At 38.9% G+C, this 16,040-nt stretch overlaps 1 long non-coding RNA gene across 2 annotated transcripts; it reads right to left on the minus strand.

The window, feature by feature from the left end:
• Positions 1-1,563: 1,563 nt before the first annotated feature.
• On the minus strand, positions 1,564-9,677 carry LOC137096430 (uncharacterized). Of its 2 annotated transcripts, none has more exons than XR_010909464.1 (3): positions 9,638-9,677; positions 3,261-3,331; positions 1,564-1,998 (listed from the first exon to the last, which is right to left on the minus strand). It is a non-coding gene; the product is annotated as an uncharacterized lncRNA (long non-coding RNA). The 2 variants fall into 2 exon arrangements; XR_010909465.1 differs by having other exon boundaries at positions 3,255-3,331.
• Positions 9,678-16,040: the final 6,363 nt, after the last annotated feature.

Below are 16,040 nucleotides of genomic sequence, written 5' to 3' on the forward strand. Positions count from 1 at the left end.
AGAGCTACTTTTATCAGATAAAACCATGTGTTAAATCAGAAAACATGTCTGAATAATGGGAATGCAAGGCTGGAGGAATGTTTTTGGGAAGGCCATTTACCCTCCACAACCCTTTACCTTCCAACAACACCCCAAGAGTGAATACAGCTCTGAAGAAGTAAACAGCTCTGAGATTATGATGGCAACAACTGGTAGCCTGGGGAGACATGCACTCTTCCCTTCCTTCCCCCAAAATGCCCCTTCTCCACTTGCTCCTATGTGTCACCCAACACAAGGTATGCCATCACACTACATTATTATATACCTATGACTCCACTAATTTCCAATAGTTCAATCCTTTGGAATTGCAGGGGTTTCAACTAGGGCCTCTTCCACATAGCCATGTAAAATCCAGATTATCTGCTTTGAACTGGATTATATGGCAGTGTAGACCCATATAATCCAGTTCAAAGCAGATAAAGTGGATTATCTACTTTGATAAACTGGATTATATGTCAATGTGGAAGGGGCCTCAGTTTTATCTACTCCAAATAGTGAATCTATTGGGGAAAGGGTAGGATTCAGATCTAATTCATGCAATAAACAAATAGAGAATGTTTTCCCCACAAAATGGGGCAGAGAGGGAAACACACAAAAATCTGGCATTGAATCTCCAGGTCATTTTTGATAAATGACTTAGTATCTTTCCAGGTGTTTTACAGAAGAGCACACACCCAGGCATCAAAAATGACTCAGTGTCTGCTGCGCTTAGCGGACAAAGGGATCCTTATATAAATGAACAAAACATTCCGTAGGAACTTCCCCTTGTGTAGAGACTAGGCGTTTTTCCTCTCGTAGCAAGAATAAATGACATTATTTAACAAGTACACAAGAGTTTACTCAAGGAGAATTACCACCAAATGGATATGACATGTTTTGGTAGCGATATAACTGCTAGAAAACTTTAACTAGAAAAGAAACTTTATGTCTTTAAAAACAGGAAGGCTGAATTTGAGATTAAATTATGTTGCAATGATGAGCACCTAATTTTAAAATCTATAAAACATTACTGAAATTAGAATTACAAAATGAACAAATTAAAGATTGTGTGATTAGATGGGATCAGAATTTTGACTCCAACATGAAATTGGAGCAATGGGGAAAGGTATATTTTTATATTATATTATTTGAAAGGATATTTCTACAACATGATGGCATTTGACCCTATTGAAATTGTCTTGGATTTATAAAGAGCTGAATAATAAATGCTTGTCTCCTGCATATGTCATCAGTTGGAGACCGATACTTCCATAAACTGAAAGGGAAAGGTTTTAATTGTTTTAATTCTATGTTTTAAATGTCTGTTTATGTTCTATGTTTAATATGATTTTAATGGTTTGATTTATAGTTATGTTATCATTTTAGTAATTATGCTTTGGTTTGTATATATGTTGGCATTGAATCTTTCCATTACTTGATGTACAACGCTTTGAGACCCCTCAGAGGTGAGAAAAGCAGTATATAAATGCAGTAAATACACCAATAAAAGCAAAAACATGCAAGAAAAGAGTCCACAATTGTCCCTTAACACAGAGATGGTAAATGTTTTACTCTTCAGTTGATATTTGATTTCATGTCACATCAGAACTAGCTAGCAGTACTAATGTGGACGTGTGATAGAAAGTAAGAGCCAACAACATCTAGAAGACTAGTATATTTCCAACTCTGTTGTAAAAGCTGGAAGTACTTTGAAAAATGGTTGGAAAAATTGCAACTCATAGAAAAAGCTGTCATGTTCAGATTTCTTGGCCCCCATCAGGAGTGTGACAGCTGCAAAATGCTGGAATTTCCCAACTAGCTTCAAAAGTAGTCTGTGGGTTCCTATTGACTGTTCAGCTTCCACTACACTTATGGCTGCCAAATGTCTCTGCCTTCTCTAGCAGATGCTCTAGTGCACCATTTGCCTCCTGCAGTGCTAGATAGTAATGTGGAAAGCCCAGAGTGATGTCTTGTGGCAATCTGCAAAATGTGAAAACCAACAGGAAACAAAATTATTGTTATGACACATCACTGTTCACTCTGCTGAACCTCGAGTCTCATTATTTAAAAAATTCATACTATACTATATATCTAGGAAATAGTATTAAAAGCAGTATGTGTCAAACACCTTTATTGTTGTACTGATATGATCTGTGGTTACAGATTATGTAATGCTTTCATACACTACTTTTAAAGCCAATTGGATTACTTAACTGCAAGAATTTAGGAGAATTGTAGCTTTATTCATGCTGTTTTATATGGAGGCAAAATATAAGTTCTTTGTTCAGCATGTATTGATGAAGCTTAACATTTACATGCTAAAATGTTGAAAGCAGAATGTCCATTCCCACCAATTATAAGTGCCTCAAACAACACTAGTGAAAAGGTTGCTTCAAAAAAGTGTTTCAAACCTAGACTGGAAAATCAGTAGGAGTTTCCAAAGACTCTGGGCCAGATAGCTGTAATTAACACCTCTGTCCCAATATAAAAATCCTAAGTGCTGAAATGTGTCCGGGCCCCACAGACCACATGAAAGGATGTGGTGGGTCCAAATTCAGCACACAAACTAACCTGTAGCACAAAAGGAACATTGGAACTGAGTACTTCAAGCACCATGGTGCCCTTCTAAAGCACCTTGTATCTTGTAGGAAAGGCATTAGTTCCTGTTCTGACCAGTTATTTATTTATTTTTTATTTCAAATATTTGTACCCTGCCCTTCTCTACCCCCAGAGGGAGACTCAGGGTGGTTGGCAACAATTTGATGCCCTCCATATACAAACAGGTAAAACAACAGTTAGATAATAAGTAAAACATTAAAATTAGATTAATACCATTTAAAATAGTGAAAATTGAATTAGTTGGCCATATCTAAGTCCAATGGTGCACTCTGTTCCTGAAAGTAAGATAGGACACATACTGTGTGCTTACTTGATGTATAACTTTGGGGCCAAAATTCTAGGAATTGAGCTGACCCATGGATAAGTCAAGGGTCATTCCATTAGAGAAGGAAATGCACCAATGCCATCTCTGGGGGCTGTTTGCCTTCATTTCCTTACTCAGGCCAGAAGCAGCCTGAGTAAGGCTGAAAACATGGTCAGATACACTGCTCAGATATACCATGCTGACTTGAAAGTAGTGCTCCCTAAATTCTATCAGCATGTTAAGTGTGGCACCAGGGGAGCTAACACACTGGACAAAGTATGTGCCAACATTAAACAAGGCTACAGGGTCATACAATTACCACACTTGGGGCAGTCAGATCATTTGTCATTGTTCTTGGCACCAACGTAACTTCCACTCAGGAAACAGGCCCTGCCAAAAACAAAGACTGTGAAATCCTTGTTTAAAAGTGCTTCCCAACAACTTCAGGATTGCTTTGAGAAGACAAACTTGGGCATCTTTTATCATCCAGACCTGGAAGAACATACTGCAGCTGTTCTGAACTATGTCAAATACTGCACAGGCATTCGCTGAGTCCCGTTCAACCCTCTTACAAGCTATTGCTTTTGTACAGAATTTTAAACTATTAATAAATTTTAAATTCTATACAATTCTGTGGACAAATACATCTGGATTTATCATTACCAGAAACCCTGGATGACCAAGGAAGTCCAGTGACTTTAGCATGGCAGAAAATATGCTTTCAGGTCTGGTGATGAGGTGAAATACAGTGCTGCCAGAGCAAGTCTTAAGAAAGGCATCCGGAAGGGCAAGATGGAGTAAAAGAGGAAAGTCAAAGATGATTTCCACAGTAACAACGCGAGGCAAGTGTAGCAGGGGATTCAACAAATTTCTAACTATAAATCAAACAATGACATTCCTGCTGAGGGGGACACCTCATTGGTAGAGGAGTTGAATCACTTTTTTGCCCGCTTTGAAGTAAGCCCAACAGTGGTAGTTGGAATTCAGCCACTGGGCAGTTGCAGCTCCCACCTCACTGTGGAAGAATATGAGGTAAGGCATGTTTTGAAGGCTGCAAATACTAGGAAGGCCAGTGAACCAGATGGCATTTCTGGTTGGGTACTTAAAGACTGTGTTGAGCAATTGACCGGTATTTTTACTGTGATTTTTAACCAGTCTTTATCTTAGTCTGTTGCTCCATCTTGTTTGAAGGCCTTTGTCATTGTTCTGGTACCAAAGAAGTTCCTTACTGGTAATTTTCAGGACTACAGGCCTATAGCGCTCACTTTCATCATCATGAAGTGCCTTGAAAAACTGGTCTGGGCATATCATGTCTTGTCTTCCACATATATTGGACAAACCTCAGTTTGCATATAGAGATAACCGATAAAGGTATCATAGCCAACATGCTCCACACTGCTCTTACCAACCTGGAACAATGGAGGAACTATGTGAGGATGCTTTTTGCAGACTTTCGTTGAGTGTTTAACACAATCCTCCCACATAGGCTGGTGTCTAAACTCATGGATTGTCATTTTCAATCTGTTCCTGGATTATGGACTTCTTGTCTGGATGTTCCCAGCAGGTTAGATTGGATAATCATACTTTGCCGGCTCTCACTCTCAACACAGGGATGCCACAGGGCAGTGTGTTGAGTTCTCTGCTTAACTCTTTGTACACATGATTCTACCCCCATCCACCATAGCAATATCATTACCAAATTTGCAGATGATACAACCATGATGATAGTTATCTCTGAATGAGATGAGTCTGCTTATCACAATGAGGTGGATCAGCTGCTCTTGTGGTGCAGGAACAACAATCTGGTTCTTAACATCAATAAGACCAAGGAGCTCATAGTGGACTATAGGAAGAACACACTAGTAATTCAGCCTTTGGTCATAAATGGAGACCAAGTGGAGCAGGTGGCCAGTTTTAAGTTCTTGGGTGTTCTACTGTTAAGGAGAATCTGACCTGGGATACTCATACGACAATATTGGTTAAGAGAGCCCAGCAGAGATTGTACTAACTGAGACTTCTAAGGAACTGACAGCTGAATGAAAAACTTCTGGTGACTTTCTACCGCTGTGCTATAGAGAGTGTCCTAGCCTACTGTATCTGTGTGTGGTTTGGTAACTACACAGTGGCAGACAGGAAGGTGTTTCAAATGGTCACCACTTCTGCACAGAAAATCATTGGTTGCCCTCTCCCCTCTTTGGAAGAACTTTAAAGGTCCCACCACCTTAAGAAAGCTCAGAGCATCTTGGGATCCATCTCACCTGACATATTCTTTTTTCTTTAATTATTGCCACCTGGCAGATGGTACAAGGTCACAAAGGCAAGGACAAACAGACTGAGAGATAGCTTTTATCCTAGAGCTGTGGCTATGTTGAACTCCATGGTTTCACATTGATGTGACATTGGGGGCTGTGTAGTGGTGGATGGGGTGCGGAGGGATGAGTGTGTTGTTTTGTGAGGTGTACTGGGGAAGGCATTTGATTTTGTTGTGCAACAACACAATGACAAGAAAGCTATTCTATTATATTCTAGAAATTCAATCTAAGAAACTTCCTGTGAAGTTGAGAACCCCTATTATACCTGTCAAAAGTAAAAGAGAAGATTCTTTAAATTACATTCCATTACAGATGAAGAAAAACAAAGTAAAATGAAGTTAACTGAGGATGGCATCCTGTGTGCTGAATAGTAAAAAATACTGACTTAAAGGAGGCATATCATAAGAGCTACCTATAGTGGAGAAGGCAAGGATCAAGGGAGTGACCGAGAGGAAAAAAGCTATTAGATTACAAGAAATTTAGAGTTGCAATCCCTCAGTCCCAATTCTGAAGGTGCAGTATACACAGCATGATCCCCGTAGAAACATGACAATCTATGGCATAAAAAATATTTGTCTTTTCTACTAGAGTGGGTGGAGAACATGATACACAAAAGACTGATAACTATCAAGGTTGTGGGAGGTGTCAAAATCCTCTTTTAAAGCAAAAGTACTGTATATACTTAAGTATAAGCTGATTTTTATGCTGAAAAAGCCCCCCTCTGCTTATACACAAGTCAAAGTTTATTATTTTACTCCGTTGTTGTTGTTGTTGTTGTTGTTGTTGTTGTTGTTAGATTTATTACTTTACTCTATTATTATTGCTATTATCACATTTATTTTACACTATTTATTATTATATTTCCATTAGTTTATTATTATTATTATTATTATTATTATTATATTTATTATTTTACTCTATTATTACTGTTGTTATTACATTTCCATTATTTTACTCTATGTATTAGTGTTTTTTATTAAATTTATTATTTTACTCTTTTTATTATTATTGGAAAGCTACGTAAGCACATTTATATTCAAGAAGGTTAAAATAATGGTTTGATCAGATTTGGACAGTCTTATCTTAAATTACAGTTTTATGTAAATAGTCAAAAACATTTAACCTACTGATACCACAATTAATCTAATTTTATTGGTATCTATTTTTATTTTGAAATTTACCAGTACCTGCTGCATTTTCTGCCCTCGGCTTATACTCAAGTCAATATGTTTTCCCAGTTTTTTGTGGTAAAATTCGGTGCCCCGGCTTATATTCAGTTCGGCTTATACTCAAGTATATACGATAACTGTTCTTTCACTATCTTGCACACCTAGAATTTGTTTAGTTTTCATTAAATAGTCATGTTAGTCTGTTGAAACATTAAAAGGAGAGAGACAATGTGACAGCACCTTTAGGACTGGTTTTTATTTTTGCACAAACTTTTATGAAAGAAGTGGGCTAATATCCACAAAGAGGAAAAACAGTTAATCCTAACATTGCCCCAGCATTTATTTATTTTCCCTTATTTTCCTTCCTCCTTTGTATTTGGCAGAATATGTAATCACAGTGACAGAATGGGCAATACTGGATTTTCCTTTGACAATAAATCTCACCTTTTCATTCAGAAGACCTCATTCCAGCTTTTTCCCAAATTTGAACATAGTCTACAATTTGTCACATTTATCAAAATCAGCTCCACTGTTGGTATCACTTTCATCTTTAGAACAGCAACAGCAGTGGTCTTTGTAATTCTTGTCAACCAATAATTTCAACTTGTCTTGTATAGGAGGGTTTGGAGAAGACAATGATATTGGAGAAAATGGAAGGGAAAAGGAAGAGAGGCTGACCAAGGCCAAGATGGATGGATGGTATCCTTGAAGTGACTGGTTTGACTTTGAAGGACCTAGGGGTGGCAACAGCCGACACGGAGCTCTGGTGTGGGCTGGTCCATGAGGTCACAAATAGTCAGAAGTGCCTGAACGACAACTGTATAGAGAACTTAAGTAAAATAACAGGATTCTTTTTATTAGCTTCATTTAAAATTGAAAGCTATGGAACAATCACAAGTGGCAATATTATTTTCCTCTTTCCTCTTTGTGGATCCCATTGATGCTGGCAGAAGGCTGCTTGTTTGTTATTATTAACTGTCATCTTCGATTTACAACAAACCTATGAATGCGAGACCTCCAAAGGTGTAACTACTCTGTAGAATGAATGTAGTTTGAGACCTCTTTAAGTGGAATGGCTTGATGCTATGGAAACCTAGGAGTTGTAGTTTTGTGAGACATCAGTACTATTTGGCAGAGAAGGCTGAAGGCCTTGCCAAAGTACAACTTTCATAATTGTCAAACTGCATTCATTCTACAGTTGTAGATGTACCCCTAGCCCAACCCTTTTCCTAGTTTGATACACATAGAGAGATCTTTAACCCACAAAAAGATAAATTAAAAGCAGTCTGATTCAGTATAGACTTGATTAATCACTGGGAAATGAAAGGAAGCTGCTAAAATCACAATTGCTCTGATGATAATCACATCTGCTCTAGCTACAGGAACAGAAAGAAGGATGAAGATTGCTGATTTAACTATAATATTCTTACATTTCCCTGCATGCGTGTATCAGAAAAAGAATAAGAGACTCGGGAACTGAGTTATTTTGCTGGAAAGGAGACAGGATGGGGGCAGTGAGCAAAGTATTGCCTTCTTGACTTCTCTGACAAGCGTCAGGTGGGACATCTGCCAATCATTTTTTTCCATGGGGGATGGGATTGGTTAAAAGTAAATCAAGTTGAAGTTTCCTTCTCTTGAAGCAAAGGACACCATAAGCCACACCCAGAGCATGCCCACTGATACTCCTAACCACCCAAATCAGCAAAATGAGAGCATCAACACAACATGGTGTTATAGTGCTAGATCAAGAACAAGACTGGAAAAGGAAGTGGACAACAATGAACAAAGAGCAATCAACAATGAGCAATCTAGACTCATATAATCCAGTTCAGAGTAGACAATGTGGATTATCTGCTTTAATAATATGGATTACATGGCAGTGTAGACAAGGCCAAGGTTTTCCTTTCTCTGACAAGCCCCAGCTGGGAAGGAACCCTGTTTTTTTCCTATAGTTGCTTTATCAGTTGAAAGGAAATCACACTGAAAAGTCTAATTCTTCTTCCTCTACATTTCCCTATGCAAAGCACATATATCGACTATCCTGATCACCCAAAACTGGCATAAGATTACAACTGAACTCTTACACAAGAGATCACAGCACATCAGAACTGGGAAAAGAATTCATGACTTGATTTTGCTGTTAATAAAAATAAACTCTAACATATGATGCAGTAATGATTTATCTGCTGCATGATATGAGGCTCTTAGACACAGCTCCACTAATAGCTGGAATAAGACCATAACAAGAAATTTCCCCATCACATCTCCTGAATTAAAGAAAAAGGTATGAGAGAATATGATGGACTAGATCATTCAGGGTCCCCTGGTGGCACAGTGGGTTAAACCACTGAGCTGCTGAACTTGCTAACCGAAAGGTTGGCAGTTCGATTCTGGGTAGCAGGGTGAGCTCCCACTGTTAGCCCCAGCTTCTGCCAACCTAGCAGTTCAAAAACATGTGAGTATATCAAGAGGTACTGCTTCTGTGGGAAGGTAATGGTGCTCCATGCAGTCATGCCAGCCACATGACCTTGGAGGCATCTACGAACAACGCTGTCTCTTCAGCTTAAAAATGGAGATGAGCACCACCACCCAGAGTTGGACACAACTGGACTTAATGTCAGGGAGAAACATTTGCCTTTTCCTTTATCTTTAGATCTTTCAGGTCTTACTCACTTTTGGCCCACAATATGAGGTGGACTACAAAGCCCATCACAAAATTGTTGCCTTGGGGTGATGGGTCTCCAACACATCTGGCAATTTTCCTATAGCATCATACAACTCAGAATCTTACAACTGGAGTGAAGAAAAAATAGGAGAGAAAAGTAAGAAAAATGCTTACTGTGACCGGGGAGGGAGGGAGGGAGGGGGGAGAGGAAAATTCAGAAAGTACCATAATAAAAGTTGCCTGAGAGAAAGAGAGAATGGGAGACCAATATAATTCAGGAGAATATTGACCTTCAGAAACAAATCAGTGACTTAGTTATAAAGTAAAATCCGGTTGCAAGCCCCTTACAAGTCCAATAATTACCCGTAGCCTTGTCTCCACTCAGGATACACAAACCACAGAATTCCTATGACTCATCCTGAACAGTGTTTTCAAATGCACCGTGGACGGAAGGGCACAAATGGTTTTGCCTTCCAACTTCCTGCCAGCTCTGTAACCAAGCAAATGCAAACACTTTTTGGACAAAGTTTAAGTAATACGAGAGATTTACCTTCCGGTGAGAGATAGTTGCCCAGTTTATGAACTGTGAGATTGTATCCTGTTTGCCACATAAGCTTTTTTAAAAAAAAAATCAATCACATGGTTAATTGTGAGATTTGTTTTTAATCTCATTACTGTCTTCCCACTCACAGCTGTTTGAGGGACGGATGTGAACACCCATTGCTGTTTAATTAAGTTCCTTGCCTGAGATACGGAACTAGTGGGTGGGATTCTGTTTTCTGTTCAAAGAAACGCTCTGGAGCCTTATGAGGCTGAATTGTGTTCTGCTTTTTTATACAGCTTAATGGATTTCCAGTTTCATGTGTCTTGTGGCAGATCAAGTGGCTATACAAGTATACCAAAGAAATAAAATAATTACGTATATCAGACTGATCGCCAAATTGTTAAAATGTTTGATTTCCCATCTGCTCTGTATCCTGCAGTATCAAATATTCAGCCAAGATGCAATTCTTTGTGTACAAATACACAAGCAAATCCATCTCAGTAGTAAGCAAACTGGCTGTCATCTTTCATAAATAGCAAAATTCTATGTCTACCAAGGAACCTTTTAAATAAATATATTTACAATTTATTATCAGTAAATGCTTTATGGTATACCTATTTTATATACCTAAATTGCTAGGGTCATGGAAAAACTTTTCTGCCAAAGTGGGTTCATGAGAGGAAAAGGTTTAAGAAGCCCTGACCTAGTGGGTTTCCATGGCTAAAGGAGAAGGGGAAGTTTGAACCCTATTCTCCCAGTCAGGCCTGTAGCTGGGGGGGAGGGGGGTTAGGGGTTCACACACACACACACACACACACCCAAATTTTTCAGGCTAAAAAACCTGGTTTACTCATGAATTTTAACTGGTTAACCAAATCCCCATGCTAACTCTATGAGACGCAAAAAATTAAGAGACCCTCCAGAACTGCCAGCATTATCTCAAGCAAATATTGACAATTTATTCACACTGTCATTACTTGCAGCAATAGCTGATATAGCGAAGCAACCAAGTGGGGTGGGGGGGTGGGTGTTGAATGCTCTCATTAAGGAGGCCAGACTTGGTGGAGGAGGTTGAGAGGGGCGGAGCTGCAGGCTATTGAAGGCTGCTCTGCCCCCTGCTGTGCTCTTTGCTTCAGCGTGAGCTAGGAGGCAGGTTTCAACCCCCCCCCCCCCCCGGAAATTTTCAACCCCTCCCAAAAAAAAAAATTTCTGGCTACGGCCCTGCTCCCAGTATCCTAAGGCCCTTTCACACAGGACTAAAATCCACTCCAAAGTGAGTTAAAATAACCTGCTTCAGCATGGGTTCCAGTGTCTACTGGGGAGAAAAAAAACTGGAGCATTTTTAAAAACATCCAAAATGTCAGAAGACATAGTATTAATCAGGACAAAGAGACAGTGTGGATAGGATGTTTTCCCACATTTCACTAAAGTACATTCTCAGATATTTCCAGAAAAATGTAATGGGGTTATTGTTGGAGTGAGGCTGCCATGGTCATGTTGGTTTTGCAAAAGTTTAATTCTTCCTAACTCTGATAGAGACAGCTCTCTCTTGCAAAACTGCAACAAATAATTTGTAACAATAACAACAGTGCCACAACCCTGCTGGTGCTTTAAAGAGTAAAACTGTAACAGTGTGCCTCAGTGCATAAGAGCTAACCATTCCTGAGATAGACATTCCGGAAATATGCATAGAAGTCTTTGTCACCAAACCGATGTGACGTAAGTCTGTCTGAGTCAGAGTCCAGTTTTATCTTCCATAAAAAATCACTTATTATTAGGACCAACCAGTGTGTTACAAAAATATATGTTTGTTTTCATGTGCTTTGGGGAAAGTTGAGAATGTGTTTCAGTATATTAACCTCCAAAACCATTTATGGTCTCTGTGTTATAAGCAGCATTAAAAGTAATGCCTCCAAAAAATATTTCCCCCAGAATAATTTATAGGCATCTCTACATCCTTGGGTGCAATTCTATGCTATTCTTCTGACCCAAGGACATCATGGAATAGCTTTGGAGGACCTAAAGAGTCCCAGGAATCCACAAGGGATCTGCAAATATGGAGGAAGAAATGGGCACTCTGTACTTTATGGATGCTGCTCTGACTCTCTTACAATGTTCTACTAGGTTTCTTCATACATTTTTTTCTCCAGAACTCACATTTTAAAAAGTTGTCTTCTAATCTATTTTCCTACACCAGGCCTGTACCAGTATCACTCCATCTGCCTTATCTATGAAATATAAGATCTATTTAGAAGTCTACCAGTTCAATATAGCTTAGTCCCAAGTAAGGAAATTTGGTTGTGTTTTCCCTGCATGGCAAGGGGTTGGACTAGATGGCCCATGTGGTCTCTTCCAACTCTAATATGCTATGATTTTATGATTCTATTACACCCCCTTTTAATTAACCTTCCAAGCTCTGCGCCCAGGGGTGAAAGCTCATCTGGGATGTTACTAACTTGAAAAGCTGCATTGTTATTCCTGGGAAGAGTTCATTACAACAGGCGTTTTAAACTTTTCTTTATGCTTGGTCATTTCGTACCTTTCCGGTAGGTCCCTCCTGAGGGGGCTCAATTGCACAGGAATTTTGGTGATCCAGTTTTGCCAGATCATTTCAGGATTTCATCCTGGAGGGAAAAAAAATCCCCCCTCCCCCCAAAAAACAAAATCTGGAGTCTATAAACATTGAGTCATTTCATTATTTGGATTTTATTGGCAAAGGATAATGTCAAAAGCACATGCCTCAATGGGTTGACTTATCACACTAGAGTTAAAAGAGTAGGCAAAGAGTATGCATCCCACCTGAAATCCTGTGGCTGCCTCCTGCATAATTCTGGGGCTTGTAGTTCAATGGAGGAGCCTGTCAAATGCTAAACCAGAGAGGTTCAGGATCTCATTAAACGACAAGCCCCGGAAATCTGCAGGAGGCAGCCACAGGTTTTCAGATTGCTGCACAACCCCTGCAAACGAAGAACTCACACACATGAATGGGTTAACCAAGGGCAACTTTATTAATGTTACCTAATTAATATCTATGATTCTTCCCCTCAATGTGGTCCTGGAATGCATAATGAACTTGACCATGGCATTGAACTTAGCAATGCACTTGGTGAGGAAATTCTGCTCCTAGAATTATTAATGTCATATTTTGATTTCCTAGGCCATTTGCTTTCGCTCTCCCCTCCTTTATTTACAACATAGAGGTAGGTTACAGCTCCCGGCCTACACAAATGGATGCCTTGGTTGTGCACCGAATTTGATTTGCTTGCTGTTTCTGGGTATATATACCTATTTATTGGCCCTTACCTCCCAATTTGCCCTGCTAAAACAGTATAGGGTAGGTGAAAAACTCCCCTTTGAAAGTAGGGGAGAACTTCTACCCGGCCCCCAAGGGTGACCACTTCAGCTATATTATAACTAGGCAAGAGAGTTGGGTCACAGATCAGATTGAAACTGAAAAGAAGGGATTGGATGCACACTCTTTGCCTACTCTTGCATCTCTAGTGTGATTTCAGATCCAGCAAAGTAACAATTATATTATACATTGGATGAATTCCTCTTTCATGATCTTACACAGTCACAAAAACAGAAAATGCACTATGTTTATACATTACATGAATGGAATCATCTTCCTTTATAAGAAAAGTACCTTTCAAACATATTTTAAACACTTGAGGAGATTCCCAAGTCATTTGATGCATTATAATTGTTTTAGAAGATGAGAATGTTTGCATCTGTTTATCGCATAATTATGTACTTAGCAATGCTTCTATGAAACTATGATGTTTACTAGGGCTGTGCAGAATTCCAATCTCCATCGTAAGTAACCCACACAACAAGGTGTTTGAATCAGGCACAAATCATTTTTGGTTCATTTTGAGAGTATCACTATCTTCTATGGCTATTGCCAGCCTATTTTGTTTGTGTTGGTTGCCACAACCACACAACAAGCTGTTGACTGGACTTCCTCTAATCACCAAGTTTGCATTTATGTTCTATTATTGTAGCAAGTTTCACCCCAATAGCTCTAAAAATGATTGAGAAAGGAACCCCGGAAGTCCCCCCCACACACACACACACACACATACACATACACACACACAATTACTTAATGAAATAGTAATGAATCATTTGTTCCTCTCCTTATATTAACTAAATGAACACTTACAATATTTTAGAAACACTTTAGAAATGACTCACAAAGTTCAAGGTCAATGCCCACCAAACCCTTCCAGTACTTTCTGTAGGTGATGGGAGTTCTGTGTGGCAAGTTTGGTTCGATTTCATCTTTGGTGGAGTTCAAAATGCTCTTTGATTATAAGTGAACTATAAATCCCAGCAACTACAACTCCCAAATGACAAAATCAACCCCCCCCCCCCCCCCAACACCACCAGTATTCTAATTTGGGCAAATCAGGTACTTGTGGCAAATTTGGTCCAGTGAGTGAAAATAGATCCTGCATATCAGATATTTACATTACGATTCATAACAGTAGCAAAATTACAGTTCTGAAGTAGCAATTAAATAATTTTATGGCTGGTAGTCACCACAACATGAGGAACTGTATTAAGGGGTCACAGCATTAGGAAAATTGAGAAACACTGTATTATACCTTTGTGGTACCTTGATAGCACTTTAACTGCCACAACAGTTCGGTAGTTTTATGAGGCATGTAAAAAATGTTATCAGAAAACTCTAGTGATATGATAATTTTACAATTATGTAATGTAAAACAGACCTGATCAGAATATTACTTGAAATTGCCAGATACCAGATTTAAAATACATTTTGGAAACAGCAACTATGCATCTGTACCAGAGAGAATATAAAACCCAAAAGGTAAGTAGGACTATTTTTTTTTAAAATCGTCAATTCAAGTTGAGCTGCTTTCTCTCAAGACTATATAAACGAATATTTAACTTCACTAGTATAAGGCATTGGATCCCCGAGGAAACTGGCAGATGTGGAGAACCATCATCAAAAAAGAGAGAGAATTTCTTTACCCTCCAACACAATATTACACATATGCTAAATACCGACAAACATGAGTTCTGTGACCGATGTATGTAATGCAATTTGGCTTAATATTTGTATTTAATGTAATATATTTTGATTTTGACTTTACTACTCATGGACTGTTGTTATTGTGTGCCTTCACAACTTTTCTGATTTATAGCAACCCTAAGGCTCTTTTTTTTTTTTTTTTTGCAAAATTTGTTCAGAAAGGGTTTGTCTTTGCCTTATTAAGAAGCTGAGAGAGTATGTCTTGTCTAAGATGGGGTTTTTATGATTGAGTTAGGATTTGAAGTTTGGTCTCCAGAGCCATAGTCCAAAGTAAAACCACTACAATGGGTCTCTGCTAGTCACTGAGAGATTCAGAAATGGTATTGAAACACTGGAAATCCTATTCTGAGACCTCAATAGGATTATTCCCACATTTCCAACACAAGAGAGCTATAAACTTTAGTTTAAAAGAAAATAAAATGGGGATACTAAGAAAATTAAAATTTTGCATGCAGCCATACATGCCGTGCTCTTTTTGCAGTCCCATGGACTTGCAGCATACACTCCAGCATAACAAATTCAATCTGTGGGATCAGTCACTCCAATTCTTATGTTTTCCCCATGCCAATATGAATACATTAGGAGATGTCATTTTGTTGATGTCAGATGGAGCATGCCTTGCTGGACTAGCTGAGGGTTCAACATTCAAGTCTGGTTGCATTTTTGTGGTTTAAATAAACCCATGAATTCACTTATGAATACAAAAGCCAGACTTAGGGCAGGCCTTTGTGGAATGACCCAGTTGCAAGTGGCTCTTCAGCTACATTTTCAACATGATCCAGAGACAGAGAGATTAATGTGCTCCTTTATGACATACTTTGGCAACAGACTTTAAAAATTGACCTTATTTGGTTTAGATGATAATCTTTTCTGAGAACGCAGATGTATGAAGCAGGTTAAATTGACCGAATTTAGAACAGCCTTCTAACAAAGTTTTTCATAGAATCATAGCATTGGAAGGGACCACAAGGGCCATCCAGTCCAACCCCCTGCCATACAGGAAAACACAACCAAAGCGCCCCTAACAAATGGCCATCCAGCCTCCAGAGGAGACTCCAAGGCAGAGGCACTGCTGAAGAGTTATTACTATCAAGAAGTTATTCCTTATGTTTCGCAGGATTGTTTTTTCCTGCGATTTCGATGCATTGTTCCATGTCCTAGTCTCTAGGGCAGCAGAAAACAATCTTGGACCCTCCCCTCGGTGTTATCCTTTCAATAATAATAATAATAATAATAATAATAATAATAATAATAATTTGGCAAAACAAAGCATTGCATGGGCAGTTCCTTAACAAAATTGAAGGAAAAGTTGACAAGGAGAAGACCTGGTTATGGCTCACGAATGGA

This window comes from Anolis sagrei, chromosome 2, assembly GCF_037176765.1.
Source record: "Anolis sagrei isolate rAnoSag1 chromosome 2, rAnoSag1.mat, whole genome shotgun sequence".
Taxonomy (NCBI): domain Eukaryota; kingdom Metazoa; phylum Chordata; class Lepidosauria; order Squamata; family Dactyloidae; genus Anolis; species Anolis sagrei.